An 18,139-nucleotide genomic window follows, 5' to 3' on the forward strand; every position below is an offset into this window, starting at 1 on the left:
CATGCTCATGGATTGGAAGAACCAACATTGTGAAGATGTCAATGCTACCTAGAGCAATCTACACATTCAAAGCAATCCCCATCCATTTTTTTCAAAGAAATGGAACAAATAATCCTAAAATTTGTATGGAACCAGAACCAGCCAGAAGACTGTTGAAAAAGAAAAGCAAAGCTGGTGGCATCACAATCCCGGGTTTCTAGCTCTATTACAAAGCTATCATCATCAAGACAGTATGGTACTGGCAGAAAAACAGACACATAGATCAATGGAACAGAATAGAGAGCCCAGAAATGGACCCTCAACTCTATGGTCAACTAATCTTTGACAAAGCAGGAAAGAACGTCCAATGGAAAAAAGACTGTCTCTTCAACAAATGGTGTTGGGAAAATTGGACAGCCCCATGCAGAAGAATGAAACTGGACCATTTCCTTACACCACACACAAAAATAGACTCCAAATGGTTGAAAGATCTAAACGTGAGACAGGAGTCCATCAAAAGTCTAAAGGAGAACACAGGCAGCAACCTCTTCGACCTCAGCTGCAGCAACTTCTTCCTAGAAACATCGCCAAAGGCAAGGGAAGCCAAGGCAAAAATGAACTATTGGGATTTCATCAAGATCAAAAGCTTTTGCACAGCAAAAGTAACAGTCAACAAAACCAGAAGACAACTGACAGAATGGGAGAAGATATTTGCAAATGACATATCAATTAAAGGGCTAGTATCCAAAATCTATAAAGAACTCCTGAAACTCAATGCCCAAAGAACAAATAATCCAATCAAAAATGGGCAGAAGACATGAACAGACATTTTTCCAAAGAAGACATCCAAATGGCCAACAGACACATGAAAAAGTGTTCAACATCGCTCGGCATCAGGGAAATCCAAATCAAAACCTCAATGAGATACCACCTCACACCAGTCAGAATGGCTAAAATTAACAAGCCAGCAAATGACCAATGTTGGTGGGGATGTGGAGAAAGGGGAACCCTCCTACACTGTTGGTGGGAATGCAAGCTGGTGCAACTACTCTGGAAAATTGTATAGGTTCCTCAAACAGTTGAAAATAGAGCTACCTTATGATCCAGCAAATGCACTACTGGGTATTTACCCCAAAGATACAAATGTAGGGATCCAAAGGGGTATGTGCACCCCGATGTTTATAGCAGCAATGTTCACAATAGCCAAACTGTGGAAAGAGCCAAGGTGTCCATCCACAGATGAATGGATAAAGAAGATGTGGTATACATATACAATGGAATATTATGCAGCCATCAAAAGGAATGAGATCTTGCCATTTGCAACAACATGGGTGGAACTGGAGGGTGTTATGCTGAGTGAAATAGGTCAATCGGAGAAAGACATGTATCATATGACCTCACTGATATGAGGAATTCTTAATCTCAGGAAACAAACTGATGGTTGCTGTCGTGGGGGTGGGTGGGAGGGATGGGGTGGCTGGGTGATAGACACTGGGGAGGGTATGTGCTATGGTGAGCAGTGTGAATTGTGCAAGATTGTTGAATCACAGATCTGTACCTCTGAAACAAATAATGCAATATATGTTAAGAAGAAAAAAAAAGAAGATAGCAGGAGGGGAAGAATGAAGTGGGGTAAATCGGAGGGGGAGATGAACCATGAGAGACAATGGACTCTGAAAAACAAACTGAGGGTTCTAGAGGGGAGGGGGTGGGGGAATGGGTTAGTGTGGTGATGGGTATTAAATAAGGCACGTTCTGCGCGGAGCACTGGGTGTTATGCACAAACAATGTATCATGGAACACTACATCAAAAACTAATGATTTAATGTATGGTGATTAACATAACAATTAAAAAAATTCAAGGAAAAAGAAGTGCTGTACCCATTAGCACTCACTCCCTATTCCTTCCTTCCACCACACCTTAGAAACCACTAACTTACACTCTATCTGAATGTATTTGCTTTTCAGAACCCTTCATATAAATAGAATAAAATAATATGTGATCTTTAAAGTTTGACTTCTTCCATTTAGTATAATGTTTTCAGGGTTCATACATAATGTAACATGTATTAGTAGTTTATTTCTTTTTGTGGCTGAATAATACTACATTGTACAAATCTCCTACATATTGTTCATGTGGTCATCAAATTATGGATGGATATTTGGATTATCTCTATTTTTTGGCCATTATAAATAATGGTGTGATGAACATCCATGCACAAGTTTTTGTATAGACATATTTTCATTTCTCTTAGATATATATCTATGACTAGAAATGCTAGGTCATATGATAATTCCATGTTTAACTTTTGAGGAACTGTCATACTGTTACCCAAAGAAGCTGCAACATTTAAATTCCCACCATGAGGTTTCCAGTTTCACCAAATACTTGCCAACACTTATTGTTCTTAAAAAAAAAAAAAAGCCATTCTAAAGGGTGTACAATGGTATGTCATTGGGGGTATGATTTGCATTTTTCTAATGACAATTGAGCATCTTTTCAAGTGCTTCTTGGCCACTTGCATACTTTTTTTTTTGAGAAATATCTATTCAAAATCTTTGCTCATTTTATAAATCAGTTGTTTTTTTTCGTGTTGTAAGAATTCTCTACATTTTTTAATATATTATTTATTTTTTATATATTTTCAAGGGTTTTATTCATAGACCCTTATAGGGTGTCTAATTACAAGTATTTTCTATCATTCTCTGTATTTTTTATTACTTTCTTTATAGTGTCACTTAAAGCAAAAATTTTAAATTATAATGAAGTGCAATTGTATGCTACTTCTTTTGTTGTTTCTGGTTTCATTGTCATATCAAAAAAACCATTGCCTACTCCATGGTAATAAGGATTTACATGTATGTTTTTTAAAAAGAGTTTAATAGTTTTAGCGCTCATATTTAAGTCCTTAATCCATTTTGAGTCACTTTTTATATGTGATGGAATGAAGTGATCTACTTCATTCTCTTTCCTGTGGTTTTTGAGTTTTTCCAGCACCATTTGTTGAAAAGACTATTCTTGCCTCATTGAATTGTCCTGGCACCCTTGGAGAACATCACTGGCCATAAATTTGGGGTGTATTTCTGGACTCTGAGTTGTATTCCATTGCTTTACATATCCATCTTTATACCACTAAACAGAAGTCTTGATTAGTGTAGCTTTGTAATAAGTTTTAAAACCTTGAAGTGTTGGGGCACCTGGGTGGCTCAGTCAGTTAGGCGTCTGCCTTCAGCTCAGGTCATGATCCCAGGGTTGTCAGGCTCTGCTCAGCGGGGAGCTTGCTTCTCGCTCTCTTTCTGCCTGCCACTCCCCCTACTTGTGCTTGCATGCTCTCTCTCTGTCAAATCTTGAAAAAACAAATAAACCAGGAGGTGTATTTCAAATTTGTTCTTTCTCAAGATTATTTGACTAGTCCATATCCCCTAAATTTACAATTTTAGATCAACTTTTTACTTTCTGGAAAAAAAAGAAAGAAAGAAAGCCAGCTAGGATTTTGATAGGAATTGCATCAAAACCTGTAGATCAATTTGCTATCTAAGCAAAATCAAATTTTTCAGTTCATCAGCACAGGATGATTTCTTCAATTTCTTTCAATGATTCTGTACTTTTCAGGAGACTAGTCTTATACTTCTTATGTAAAATTCATTCCTAAATATTTTACTCTTGATGCTATTTTGAGCATATTTATTTCCTTAAAAACATTTTCAGAGTTTTCTTTGCAAGTATACGGAAATAAAATTGATTTTTTAATATTGATTTTCTATCCTGCAGCCTGCTGAATTTATTTGCTATAATTGTTGTTGTTGTGGATTCCTCCTAAATACAGGATCATACCATCTGCAAATATAGTTTTCCTTCCTCCTTACCAATCCAGATGCCCTTTATTTCATTTTGTTGTCTACCTTCCTTGCCTCGAACATCCAGCAGAATGTTGAATATCGGTGACAAGAGTAGACATTCTTGCTTACTACTGACTTTCAGAGGAAAGATTTAAGTATTTTATCATTAAGTCTGAGGTTAGCTGTGGGTTTTTCTTAGCTCTCCTTTATCAAGATGAGCTATTTCTGTTCTATTCCTACTTTGTTGAGTGTCTTCATCATGAAAAAGTGTTGAATATTAGGAATGTTTTTTCTGGATCTATTGAGATGACCTTGTGTTTCTTGTCTTTCATCCCATTAATATGATGTATTACACTGATTGATTTTTGAAAGTTGAACTGATTTTCCACTCCTGGAATAAATTTACCTAAACATGATATAAAATCCTTTCTATATGTTGCTAGATTCCATTTACTAATAGTTTGTTAAGGATTTCTGCATCCACATTCATAAGAAACATTGCTTTGTAGTTTTCATTTTTTATGATGTGTCAGGATAATAATAATCTCAAACAACTTTGGATATATATCCTTTACTATTTTTTAGAAAGGTTAGTGAAGAATTTGTGTTAATTTTTCTTTAAATGTTTGGTAGAATGCACGGGGAAGTTGTCTAGTCCTGGGCTTTTCTTTGTGGGGCATTTTTTTTTTTTTTTTTACTACAACTTAATATCTTTATTTGTTTTAAGTCTATTCAAATTTTCTATTTCTTCTTGAGTCAGTTTCAGGAGTTTGTGTGTTTCTAGGAATGTGTTCATTTCACGTAGATAATCTAATTTGTTGTCATCTAATTGGTCATAGTATTCCCTTACACACACACACACACACACACACACACACACACACACACACACAAACTATGTATATAGTTATATCCTTTCTTTCATTCATGATTTTAGTAAGTTAAGTCCTCTCTCTGTCTTCACCTGACTAACGGTTTGTCAATCTTATTGATTTTTTTTCTGAGAAGTAACTTTTTGCTTCATTGATTTTCTCTATTGTTTTCCTATTTTTCTATTTCATTTATTTCCATTCTGATCTTTATTACTTCTTTCCTTTTGCTTCCTTTGCGTTCTTCTTTTTTTCAGTGTTTTAAGATAGAAAGTTAGATTATTTATCTGAGAAATCAGTTTTCAATATAGGCATTTGCAACTATAAATTTTCTCTAAACATGGTTTTAGCTTCATCACATAAATTTTGGTGTTATGTTTTTCCATTCTTGTTAATCTCAAGATATTTTAAAATTTCTGTGTGAGTCCTTCTTTGATACAATGGTTATTTAGGAATGTGTTTAATTTCCACATGTCTATTAATTTTTCAAATTTCCTTTTGTTCTTGATTTCTAATTTAATTTCATTTTGGTTGGAGAACACTTTGAATGATTTAAATTTTTTTAATTTATTGACCATTGTTTAAGGCCTAACATAAGGTCTATTCTAGAGATTGTTTCATATGAATTTGAGAAGAATATGTATTCTGTTATCATTGCACAGAGTGTTCTATATATGTCTATAAGTTTTTATTGCTGTACAAGTCTTATATTTCCTTACTGACTTCTGCCTAGTTGTTCCATTTGTTACTGAAACTGGGATATTATAGCCTTGAGCTATTATTGTTCAAATGTTGATTCCTCTTTAATTCTGGTTTTTGTTTTATGTATTTTGGAGATTCTGTTTTTAGGTGTGTAAATGTTTATAATTCTTATAACTTCTTGATTAATTGGTACTTTTATTATCTTAAAACATCCTATTTTTTCAAATTAAAATATATAATTTGTCAATTTTGTCTGTATTAGTATACTCAGTCCAGCTCTCTTTTAGTTAGCAAGGTATAGCTTTTGATATTCCTTTACTCTCAACTTATTTGTTCCTTTGAAACTTAAGTGTGTTTCTTACACACAGCATAGAATTGGATCTTTTCTTTTGCATCTATTATGCCAATTTCTGCCTTTTAATTGGAGTGATTAATTCATCTATATTTAACATTATTACTGATAAGGTAGAATTTGCATCTGCCATATTGCTATTTGTTTTCTATGTCTTCTGTCCTTGTTCCTCTCTTCATCCATTACTTCCTTCTTTTGTGTTAAATAGATATTTTGCAGTATTTTAATTCCCTTGTATTTTTTCTGTATATATATATATATATGTTATATATTATATAATATTCTTTATGTATATGTTATATATTATATATATTCTTTATATATATTTAGTTGTATACTTAATGACTGCCCTGAAAAGTATAGTTATCATCTTATTTATAACAATCTGGTTCTTACTAATAGCAACATAATTTCAATAGTATGAAAACTTTGCATCCGTATAGTTCTATTCCTATCCCATTCCTTGAAGCTGTTATTGTCATATAAATGACATCTTTATATACTGCATGCCCATCAATACAGATTTATAATTACTGCTTTATGTCATTTTTTTAAATGACATAGAAAAAAAGAGTTATAAACAAAGAGTACATTTATATTGTCTTTTCCATTTACCTTTTGTTACCTTTACTGGTGCTTTTTATACACATGCATTCAAGTTATTGCCTGGTGTCCTTTAACTTCAGTCTAAAGGTTTCCCTTTAGTATTTCTTGTCAGGAAGCCATGCCAGCAACAAATTCTGTTTTTTTGCTTTTGTTTTTGTTTTAATCTAGAAATGTCTCAATTTCTCCTTCATTTTTGAAGGATAATTTTGCTGGATTTAGAATTTTTATCTAACAGTCTTTTCTTTCAGTTCTTTGCATATGAAGTGTTCATTGAAATATGTTCCCTTCTTTGAAATTGAAATGTGTTCAGTTCTTTGGCCTAGGTTTAGTGCCTTCTGACCTTAATGATCTCTGAGGAGAAATCAGCTGTTAATCTTTCTTTTTAGGCTTGTAGGTATATGACGCATCACTTTTCTTTTGCTTCTTTCAAGATTCTCTCTTGGTCATTGTTTTTTGATAGATTGATTACAGTGTTTCTAGTTATGGATCTCTTCAAATTTATCCTATTTGTAGCTTGTTGAGTAGCTTGGATTTGTAGATCAATGTGTTTTCATCAAATATAGGAAGATTTTGACCTTTATTCCTTCAAGTATTTTTTCTGCTTCCTCCCTTTCTATCTTGTCCTTCTGGGAATCCCATTATGCTTATTTGATATATTTAATGTTGTCCCACCAGTCTCTGAGGCTCTGCTAATTTTTCTTCCTTTTTGTTTTTCTTTTCCTCAAATGTGATTGTTTCAATTGATCTACACATCCATCTTTATGCCATTTCAACTTTGCTGATTTTTTCTTCCACCAGCTTAAATCTGCTGTGGAGCTCCTCTAGGGAGATTTTCATTTTCATTTCTATGCTTTCCAACTCAAGAATTTTTATTCAATTCTTTTTTATCATTTATATTTCTTTACTGATATTCTCTCTTTAGTGAGACATAAATCTCATACTGTCCTTTAGTTCTTTAGACACTGTTTCCTTTATGTCTTTGAACATATTTAAAATAACTCACTGAAAGTCTTTGTCTAATAAGTCTAACACCTGGACTTCCTAAAGAACAGTGTCTTTTGATTGCTTTTTCCTGCTTTTTTACCTTGTTTCTATGCATGTCTCATAATTTTTGGTTGAAAGTTTATATCTTATATAATATATTGTAACAACTCTGTAAATCAGATTTTACCCTTCCTTATGGCTTGTGGTTATTGTTGGTTGTTGTAATAGTTGCTGCTGTTTTGCTTAATGACTTTTCTGGACTAACTCTGCAAAGTCATATGTGCTCACTGAAGTGTCTGCTCAGTTAGCTTAGTGATTAGTTAATGAGTTCACAAAGGTTTCCTTAAACCTCTGAAAAAACAAGTCTCCCGGTCTTTGCCAAATGGTTCTGTGTGTTGTGGGGTATACCTTCAATGCTCTGGCAGTTTGTAACACTGCCTTCACCTCGCTTCCTACTTATACAGAGCCTCAAGGTCTGCCAGAGGTGAAAACTTAGAGCCTTGTCAGGTCTTCTCTAAATATGTGTACAGCCCTATGTATGTGCATGGTCTTCTTTAGTCTGCTGATAAACAATTGGTCATGTTTGCACAGGACCCATTTATCACCCATTCATTACATTCATTATTTCAATCCAGTTGACCAAGCCACCAACACTTATAGAAAGGACTGGAAACATGGCTACAAAAGACATGAGCTTAAAATCCCTTGACCCAGCAGCACTGAGAAGAGTGGAAAATATTATACAAAAGATCCAAAAGAAAAGTGCTTTGGGCTAAATAAAGGCAATCTAAGACAAAGGCAGGATCAAAATCAGTCTTCTTATTTCCTCCTCAATTCCTCAGGGCAAAGAATGACAGTGGATACAGGGTTTCTTCTTGTTTATAAACTTGTCTGAGGCAACAGTTTTCAAGGAATGACCTAGCCCCTACTCCTGGGTATGTATATACTAGAGATGAATTGTCATCTGGTGGGAGAGAGGTACCCAGCTATAACTAAAGAATAAAGCCCAAATCAAATTATTAAATTTGTTAAAAATTTTTTTCTATATTTCAGTTTGAAATTTTTTTTTTAAAGAATGAAATTCGTATATCCTCTGTATCATCCAATGTAAAGTTACCATTGAAAATAGTAACTTTTCACTTATCACATCCATTGATAGTACTTAAGTGCTTTTTAATACACACACAATGTTTTAGAATTGGCAAAATGTATTTACATTTGTTTTCCATTTTAGCATCATACTCATCCTAGAGTTAGGCAGTGCTTCCCACAATTATGGACCAATATAACTGAGATCCAGAGTCTCATAAAATTATTGGAGTAGTAAGCATCCCAGCCTCTGTTTCCTATTTGTTCAGTGCATTTTCCACTGCTCATCTTCTTAATCACATGAAAGAATAAAAAATTTACTGGTCACAGTATCAGTATCACTCTATCTATTGCTTTGTGGACACAGATTTTTCTAAATCCATCAAGTATTTGATACCAGTGTTTTCAGAAATAATATGTGACCTTTGGATTAGCTTAACCAAAATCTTTGCAACTAAGTTGAAGGCCTCTTTGAAAGCCCAGCGTGATGGACCAACTTTGATGTGCAGCGTTCTCTTTCTCCAGCATGACACTTCTGACACCATGTCTGGAGACAAAAGGGGGAATGACTTCATGGTGTCCCATCTTCTCTCTGTCTCTCTCACACACATTTTTAAAATTAAAATGAAAGAAAGAAAGAGAGAAAGAAAGAAGAAAGAAAGAAAGAGAGAGAGAGAGAAAGAAAGAGAGAAAGAAAGAGAGAAAGAAAGAAGAAAGAAAGAAAAGAAAGAAAGAAAGAAAAGAAAGAAAGAAAGAAAGAAAGAAAGAAAGAAAGGAAGGAAGGAAGAAAGAAGAAAGGAAGAAAGAAAAAGAAAGAAAGGAAGAAAGAGAAAGAAAGGAAGGAAGAAAGAAGAAGAAATGGCCATTTTTCTGTAGGGAAGGGAATTTCTTGGAGAATTTGAATGATGCAGGTTTGTCTGAAAGCTTTAAAGATGAAAGGTATCACTTTTTACCCATTAGCCTGTAGAATGATGAGATCCTGAGTATACTTTGCTACTTCAAAGGGTCATTGGAATACAGCTTCCAGGAATGATTGCTTAAAAATATTGGGCCTTTTGTGTGTGTGTGTGTGTGTGTGTGTGTGTGTGTGTGTGTGTATGAAGGAGGTGTAGTTCCCTCCAAGGTCTTCCTTCAATACCCTTGGAGATTGCTACAAATTTTAGTGTTCACAAACTTTTTTTTTAAATTTTTTATTGTTATGTTAATCACCATATATTACATAATTTGTTTTGGTGTAGTGTTCCATGATTCATTGTTTGTTCATAACACCCAGTGCTCCATGCAGAATGTGCCCTCTTTAATACCCATCACCAGGCTAACCCATCCCCCTACCCTCCTCCCCTCTAGAAACCTCAGTTTGTTTTTCAGAGTCCATCATCTCTCCTGGTCATCTCCCCCTCTGACTTACTCCCCTTCATTCTTCCTCTCCTGCTATCTTCTTTTTCTTTTTTCTTAAAATATGTTGCGTTATTTGTTTCAGAAGTACAGATCTGTGATTCAACAGTCTTACACAATTCACAGCGCTCACCGTAGCACATATCTTCCCCAATGTCTATCACCCAGCCACCCCATCCCTCCCACCCCCCACCATTCCAGCAACCCTCAGTTTGTTCCTGAGATTAAGAATTCCTCATATCAGTGAGGTCATATGATACATGTCTTTCTCTGATTGACTTATTTCACTCAGCATAACACCCTCCAGTTCCATCCACGTCGTTGCAAATGGCAAGATCTCATTCCTTTTGATGGCTGCATAATATTCCATTGTGTATATATACCCCATCTTCTTTATCCATTCATCTGTCGATGGACATCTTGGCTCTTTCCACAGTTTGGCTATTGAGTGTTCACAAACTTTTTGATGTTAACTTCTAAATCTTTCTTGGTACCATTTGTAAATTCTAATATAGGACATGAGGTATCTTCTGTCATTCTTCAAGCCTGGGTGGAATTTCTAGAGGTTACACTAGGGTTCTGTCCTCTTGCTTAAACATTAGAGGTAGATAGATAGATAGATAGATAGATAGATAGATAGATAGATAGATATTGATAGATATAGATCACCTCAGTGCATTTGGAGGTTCACATTCAAGAAACTAATCACGCTTTGCCCTAAGAGCTATCTTGCTGTTCTGCCAGTTGTTCAGAGAAGTCAGATGTGTGCCGTGGAGAACCATTAGGGATGCTAATTGTAAGTTTACTTCCTTAAGACTTCCAGAGAGAGAAAGGACAGCAGGCAGGCCTGTGTGTGAGGTGGCAAACTGTGTAATTATTTGCAAATCTGCCTTAAGGCAGAAAGCACCAATATCTTCTGTTAGGTCTGCTTGCCAGGGGAATACTTCCTCACTAATTGAATATTTCCCAAGGAGATTATTTTTATGTTTACGTCATTCCCAAAGTGATGATTCTGAGATTTTGCCTAATGTTTTCTTTAATATTTAAACCATTAACCATAAATAGTGTCATTTTGGTCTTTAATCTTATCCAGCGTAGTAGAAATTATAAATTGTTTCCATTTACAGTGATTTAGTGGAGGTCAGAGTTGGGTGGATTTTCTTATTCCAGTCCCTGGTGGAGAGTTGTTCATGAAAGCAACCATTAGTACTGCAGTTGGCTGCCATTCTAAACTCCTCTTGTCTGCTTCTGAAGGAACGTTGGCTCTCCTCCCATAGTGCAGTGGAAGCCAGTTGGCCTGGTTAGTCTCTCAGGGGGTCAACTTTGCATTTCACAACTCAGAAATTCCTTTGGGTAAACAAGCCCAAAGAATGATCTGTTTTCACTTTCTGCCTCTTACTTTGTGTTTGGAATTCAATCATCACTGTTCAGTATATAGTTTTATCCCATCCCTACATGTAATCCCATTCCTATTCCACCTTCTTCCCTTTACACTTAACACAAATTCTGCTCTTATGCCTTCCCTTACTTCTTTACATAAATCAGTACTCACAGACACACACACAGCCCAAGCCCAAGCAGGCACAAACACAATTATTGGTCAAGTATGTCAATGTTCAAGAAGTCTGTAGTCACAAGAGAAGACCTTCTCACATTCTTACATCCCAGCATTAATTAAAAACAATTATTTTTGAGAATTTGAATTGAAAAAAATGGATATTAGCCAAACTCCCAAGAAAGGCAACAAAAACTTGATATAAGTTTGTGTGTTTTCTAAATTATATGGGATCATATCCATGGTTTTAAAGGATTTACTGTGATACAGTTTTATGGCTTCTAGATTCTAAAATACCCTCTGTTAAGCTAACTAGAATTTGAAGGATATTTTGTCAAATTCAGATATGCTTTTTATCTCATCCCTGTGGAATTCCTATGTTTTTTCACTGTTTGTCACAGGCACTAAAGATTAGGACAGAATTTTACTCCATATTTCCCATATAAAAAGGAAGCATAAATCTTTAAGACCCATTACCACTCTCATTTTAACTAATAATTATTATCACATGCACATTCTTAAAATGCTAAAAAGAGAGCTATAAATTTGTCAGCGTTGGAGTTGAGCTTTACCTGAAATCCGTGCTCCTGGAAAACAACAGTAGTTAAGAAAACCATCCCCACAGTTTCGGTTTTCAAAAACCCCTTCACCCATTTATGTTTCAGGAAATGGCTTATCACTAAGAACCATCCCTCCCCATATGACTTAGACAAGACTTCTTGTAAACTCGTTCTCATGACTCCCGTGACATTTACAGATGACCCCTTGTTTACCTGTGTTGAGGCCAAACACAAACCTTTCTTCTTTCTCCTGAACCTGCTTTCAAGGGCAAATATAGATCCTCTAGCCTCTTGCTCTTTATCTCGTGAATGATTACCTAAGACTAGGTCTGTCCCCCTAAAACTAGATAGACACAAAAATAAATATTTCCTGTTCAGCTAAGATTTCAGCTAACTGCAAAACAATTCCAACCTTAAATTGCTCTTCATGCCTCCCAGTGACAATCAAAGGCAAAGCCACCAGCTCCCAGTGACAATCAAAGGCAAAGCCACCAGGCTGAGACATTCTGATCTTTGGATCTGGGGTGCTCTCCTTACTGCTATTGCCCGAATAAAATCAGTTTCTTTACCTGTTCTCTTTTTCCTTTGGCATCAGTGATGCTGAGCATAACTACAACTCTATTCAGATAATCCACACAAAACTCTGGAGCCAGTTGATTAAGTTCATCATCAAGCATTGCTTGAGTAATCTTTTTTTTTTTCCCTTTACTGTCTGCATTCAGCTTCAGCACTGCACACAGGCATAGTCATATACATATATAAACATATGTTTGTAACTTTGTTTAAAATCAGCCTCCACCAAATGGTAAAATTTCAAAGGTAGGATAAAGAGTGGGGTTTTTACGAATTCAAAACCCCTTGCAGTATCTATTTCACAAGGGGTAAGCACTGTTAGCCTCTTTGGTTTCAGTTAATATTTTCTTCTAAATAAACTAGATGGTGTTTTCCTTCCTTCTTTCTCAATTTATAAGCACCAAGCAAGTTTTGTCCTCTTGAGATATCCTTTCTTAGAGACAAAACAGATGGGCCAAATCTGCTGTAGGTTATTAATACTTATTCCTGGTAATTTTGTGGGTTTCCTTGTTTTTAATGTTTCAAGTTTTTATTTAAATTCTAGTTAGTTAACATACAGTGTAATATTAGTTTCAGAAGTAGAATTTAGTGATTCATCACTTACATATAACCCAGTGCTCATCCGAACAAGTGCCCTGCCTATGACCCTTTTAACCCAACCCTCACCTCCCTCCCTCCAGCAGCCCTCAGTTTGTTCTCTATAGTTAAGAGTCGCTTTTATGGTTTGCTTCTCACTCTTTTTCTTTCCCCTATGTTTATCTGTTTTGTTTCTTAAATTCCACATATGAGTGAAATTGTATGTTATTTATCTTTCTCTGGCTTTCTTTTTTTTTCTTAAGATTTTTAATTTATTTATTTGACAGAGAGACAGCGAGAGCGGGAACACAAGCAGGGGGAGTGGGAGAGGGAGAAGCAGGCTTCCCATGGAGCAGGGAACCCGATGCGGGGCCCGATGCAGGACCCTGGGATCATGACCTGGGCCGAAGGCAGACACTTAATGGCTGAGCCACCCAGGAGCCCCTTTTCTCTGACTTTCTTATTTTACTTAGCATAATACACTCTAGCTCCATCTACTTTGTTGCAAATGGCAAGATTTCATTCTTTTTTTTGGCTTAGTAATATTCCATTGTGTGTGTGCGTGTGTGTGTGTGCATGTGTGTGTGCATGTGCGCGTGTGTATGTCTGTATGTGCGTGTGAGCGTGTGTGTATGTGTATGTGTGTAGGTGTGTAGGTGTGTGTGTGCGTGTGTATGTATGTATGTGTTTATGTGTGTGTGTGTGTGTGTACGAGCGTGTATGCGTATGCGTGGGTATGTGTATGTGTGTGCGTGTATGCATGTGTGCATGTGTGCGCACGTGTGTGCGCGTGTGTGTGTATGTGTTCGTGTGTGTGCATGTGTGTGTATGTGTGTGTGTGTATACTCTTTCAATAATTTGGCTAGTGTTGATAATGCTGCTATAAATATTGGGGTGCATGTCCCCCTTTCAATCAGTATTTGTGTATTTGTGTATCCTTTGGGTAAATATCTAGTAGTGCAGTTGCTGGGTGTAGGGCAGTTCTATTTTTAACTTTTTGAGGAACCTCTGTACTGTTTCCACAGCGGCTGCACCAGTGTTTGCATGAGGAGGTCACATAGTGTGTGTGTTGTGTTGGACGGCACGCAACAGAGGGGATAAGTGTACGTTTGTCACCTGGAATGATGGGCCCAGGGCTTCTCCCCAATACTTTTTGCTTGTCCTGAAACTTACAGACCCCTCCAAGATCCAGCTTGTTAATGGCAACAACACAGTGCCAAGCGCCTGCAAATATCTTAAGCAAAACATGTTGGAAAAGATCGGCTCCTTAGAGAATGTGGCAAGAGGCAATCTGCATTTTCATTAAATAAGAATACTTGCTATTATTTTTGAGCTGCCTACCTCAGGCCAACGACTACCCTAGGCACATAACATGCGACATTTTTTCAGCTGCACAAACAGCTGGAAGTCCAAATCAAGTCTGTTTGACTTTAAATTTCTGCTCTTTCTCCTTTGTGAATGACTGTATCTACATCAAGAATACATTGCTGGACTGATACAGGAAATGAAAGATATTTTGTGGAACACTCAAAAACCCTCATAGACTACCAGTAATCCTCAGAAGAGATTGTGGGGGGAAAATAACTCTAAATTCATACTTTTATCTTAATATTCTGTAGATCAAGCAAGAAGTTAGGGTCATGTTGGGCACCTCGCTATTGTGACCGAAGGCCTCAGGGGGTTAGCACCAAGGCTGTTTGTGCTCGGGTTTCTGTGAGCAGCTCATGAGAAAGTTCCTATAGCGCAGACAGACATAAAGTAAACCAGTGGAGAATTGTGGAACATTGTCTGATTTTTTTCTCTCTATAGAGGGTTATGAAAATTTCATCCCCAAGTCTAAGGAAGCAGAATGACGATTTCTAGAAAACACGGGTGAGATGAAGCCAAAGTATTATTTATACAAACCTGAACTCACAGCAACTCTTCCTGAATGTAGCTGTATTAGGTTTCTTACAGATAATGCAGTTTGAGACACAGATTTTTTTTTCTTCCATTATAAGAAAGCGTTTCAGGGAGCTGGCTTTCTACATTGCATGTCTTCTATACTTGCAACTTAACTTACACTTAACCTGATTGGGGAGTGGTGAAAGGCATGTGGATTGCCAAATGAAATCTTGTTGTAGTCTGAAGAGGGAGTGAGAGAGAACATGAATCTGCCACCTTTGTTTCTGAGCATGCCGAGAAGACACTTCCTTGGATCTTTCCAAAGCCCCAGATTGTCCACGGTTGCTTGATCAGTGAATTGTCAAAGCAAACGTCCATCTACCAGTCCTCCAGTTTTACATCCAATAAAATGATTTCAAAAGAATAGAGTCATCTGGAGAACTGATCTGAGAAAAATCTACTACCAGTATTTGGGAAAGGTATCAGGGCTAAAAGGGCAAACACTGATGAAGGATCAAAAACTAGATAAGACAAACATTTATAGTAACTTTGAGTGCCAAGAGTAAAGTCCCATGTTGGTACTCTAAAATACAGGCAGTTGGAATTCAGTGCAAAAAAAAAAAAAAAAAAAAAAAAAAACAATTAGGTAACATCTCACTATGACACTTAGATCCTTCAACACCGAGTTTCCAGCTTATTTTCTACTTCGGCTTCTCCTCTAGAGTCACTCTGCATTCCAACTAGACTCCTAATGCCATAGGATGGCATCATGCCTTCTTGGCATGGTGGATGCTTAAACTGCTCACTGTTGCCATTGTCCACTTTCACCACCTCCTTGACTGGTGCTTCCTGCTACTTGTGTGTCTACCCCAATCCAGTGAGGTCTGGCTGAACACCAGGAGTCCGTAATGAACTCTCCAGCATGCTCCTCTTAGGCTCCTCTCCCTGTTTCAGTATAAAAAGGCTCTGTGCTTGTGTACCTCTCTCTTTGAACTCAGAGCTCAGGTTCTGCCACAGAAATCTTCACAAAAATCCTCCCTCTGTCTACCATGTGTGGTGCCATCTATCTACCTAGTTCTTAGTTAACCTGTCTGAAATTTTGGCATTGTCCTCTGACAACTCCCACTGAAATTTCACATCTATTTTGTCTTAGTGCCTCATTCAAAGCTTTGAATTTCACATCCTGTTATTCAGTGTTTCCTAATTTGTGAGAGTGCAGTTAGGTGATATTCTAAATACCTTAACTCTGGGCATTGTTACAATCATCTTTTTTGACTAGAACATAGCTGCAACTGGAATTCTTCACCTTTGCACTTTGTGTTTTTTGCTCTGTAGAATTTATGAATTTTAGTGTTTGTTTTACTTATGATACTGGGATATGATGCTCAAATCTTTGCAGTCAAGGTGTTGTGAACAGGCAGATCCACCCGGAAAATTTTCTAGTACATTTTGGGTGGGTCTTATATGTAAGACATAAAGCACTCTCAAGAAATAAACAAGGTTACTCATTGAGCCCTATAAAGAAAACAATCGGTTTCTCTTTCAAAAAGGCCACCATGAGTTACTATGAAATGTGATCATAATAATAATTGTAGTGGACTAAACCAAGAGAGCATAAAAAATATGCATCCATGAGAAGGTTAACCCTATTAATCCTTTTTAAAATGTTTACTCTGTGAAATATTTTGAGATACCATGTTGTCTATACACATGATTCTAGTGGATGTTATAAAGACTATTACGATTCTGCAGGCTGGACTGGCTTCTGTAGTAACTACAAATATTCAGGGAACGCACAGCTAATAAAAGAACAACCTAGTACTCCCAGGAGGGTCAAGTCCTCATGGCCTGTGAGGATAATAAATAGATTGGAGACATTGGGATTGAAGAAGAGATGTCCTATGTAATCATACCAAAAAGGCTTGTCCATTGTGGTGCAAAACAGCGCTTCTTATTTTCTGAGAGAATACATAATTTATGTATTTGGTTTGTTTGCTTAGTGTCAGTCTCTCCTACTAAAATGAGTTCCACGAATGTAGGGAGATTCTGTTTTGTTTTCTGTTGTATGTTCAATGCCTAGCACCTAGTTCATGAAAGGTTGATCTAGTCAAAGAGCTAAGAAGAAAGGGTGAAAGTATGGGAAGGCAGATTTTTGGCTTAACACACAGGCTTTTGTAATGACGTATATTATCTGCAGGCTGGGCCAGTAAGTCGTGCCTTCTCTAGAGCTACAGCTGGATCAAGCTGACTGTTGGGCTGGGACGTTTTGGAGGCTGACACGGTGGGAGGTGTATGGCCACTAAGTTCATTTCTACCCTTGTGGTTCTGAAGATGGGCCTTTGCCAAAGACTTGACAATGGAGGGAACCCAAGATGATGACATTGTATTGTGAGTGATGATAACTAATTAAACTTGGGGTATGAAAGATTAGGAGTCAGAGATGGCACTGGTACTCCCAGCTTCAGTATTTTGGTACCACTGAAAGGAAAAACTGAAGTTCAGTAGAAATGCTGGTTTGTGGACAAATGTTAAGCAATGGTCATAAATTTTGAGTTTAATGTGTTAGTGGATCACACAGGAGACATCCAGAAGGTAATTATGTTCAGGCAGAGATGGAGCTCAGGAGAGGCTGAGGTATGTCATGCCTATTTATTAGAAAAATCCACATCCCTCTCTCCAGGAAGGTATCCGAAAATGTTGCTTAAAAGATGCCATAGGGGACGCCTGGCTGGCTCAGTGGGTTAAGCGTTTGCCTTTGGCTCAGGTCATGATCGTAGGGTCTTGGAACTGAGTTCCGCACTGGGCTCCCTGCTCAGTGGAGAGCCTGCTTCTCCCTCTGCTGCCGCTCCCCCTGCTTGTGCTCTCTCTGACAAATAAATTAAATCTTAAAAAAAAAAGATGCCATAGGTAAGTAGATCATTCAGCTATAGAATTTAATATAATTATGTAGAATGTAGGTATTATAGTTTCATTTCACAGATGAGAAAATAGAAGACCAGAGCGACTTTTTTCCTTTTTGGGACCAGAGGTCTAACTTGAATCCCTGTCTTCAGAGTCTGAGCGTGAAGCTATTTCTCCAGTGTTCTGCTTCAGGGAACTGAGAGTCACCAAAATGAGACTCCTCACAATGGAACGGACTAGCTGGTTGCTCATTGACAGTGAGAGTGTCCACCAC

This window comes from Zalophus californianus, chromosome 15, assembly GCF_009762305.2.
Source record: "Zalophus californianus isolate mZalCal1 chromosome 15, mZalCal1.pri.v2, whole genome shotgun sequence".
Taxonomy (NCBI): Eukaryota; Metazoa; Chordata; class Mammalia; order Carnivora; family Otariidae; genus Zalophus; species Zalophus californianus.